We start from the raw sequence: 1,045 nt of genomic DNA, 5'->3' as shown, positions 1-1,045 counted from the left end.
TGGTGCCTGCTCGAGCAAATCAATGAGTAATGGGATGTCAAGTGATCAAGTAATCAAGTAACAAAATTATATTTATAAATTTAGAAAAATAAACTAAAGCAATATTTCACAAAACTGCTTTTTAAGTTACTACTTTTTCTAAATTATGGAATTTCACAGTATTTACCCTTTCCATTCTGGAGAAGCTTGATCATTTTGATATGTTTGATCATTCTCTGTCTCTGTCTCTGTCTCTCTATTTCCCTCCTTCTCTCATCTCCTCCCTTTTTCTATATTTCTCTGTTTGTCTCTTCACTAAGTAAATTTCTGTCAATAAAACTTTTTATTCACACCGACTCACACACACACACACACACACACACATTTGGTAAGGTGTGATGAGGAAAGAAATGAGCCTTCTGCTAATCACTAACATGTCTTACTTTGCCTCCAACACTAACTTACAGTCTAGATAGGCCCTGAGTTCTGATAATATCATTTCCTTCTATTTTCTTATAGTCCCTGAGGCTGGTAATTATTTCCTTGTGTTGCTAATCTGTGTTTTCTTGCTGTTCTCAATCAGTTTTTTCAGATTTCTATCGCTTGAGTGATATCAATTTTTTTTTGTATTTGATACTCTTAAGAAACATCCTATTTTTTTGTTTTGGGTGGACTCTGGTAGATAAAATAAAACAGGGATATCAATTAAATTTCCTTTAGGACTTTTAAAAATATACAGCAGGAGACATAAGAGATAGTACAGGGGTTAGGGGTAAGGTGCCTGCCTTTCATAGTGCATACCCAGGTTCATCTCTAGCACCTCCAGAAGTGACCCCTATATACAGAAGGAGAAGTAAGCCCTAAGTATTTTGTGCTGTGGTACCAAACTATCTACATTATATTATTGCATTTCCTGTACTTAGAACACACAGAAAGTTTTTAATGTCATAAACAAATTCTTAGAAACTGGAACTTCAAGCAAAATGACCTTCAAGAAAAATGTTTTGTTCATTGTTGACCTGGATTGGTTTTCTCTCATTATCTTTAAAATAAAATCACATTGAAC

The sequence above is a fragment of the Sorex fumeus genome, unplaced genomic scaffold, assembly GCF_029834395.1.
Source record: "Sorex fumeus unplaced genomic scaffold, SorFum_2.1 ptg000047l, whole genome shotgun sequence".
NCBI lineage: Eukaryota > Metazoa > Chordata > Mammalia > Eulipotyphla > Soricidae > Sorex > Sorex fumeus.
Note: the sequence above shows the minus strand (reverse complement) of the source record.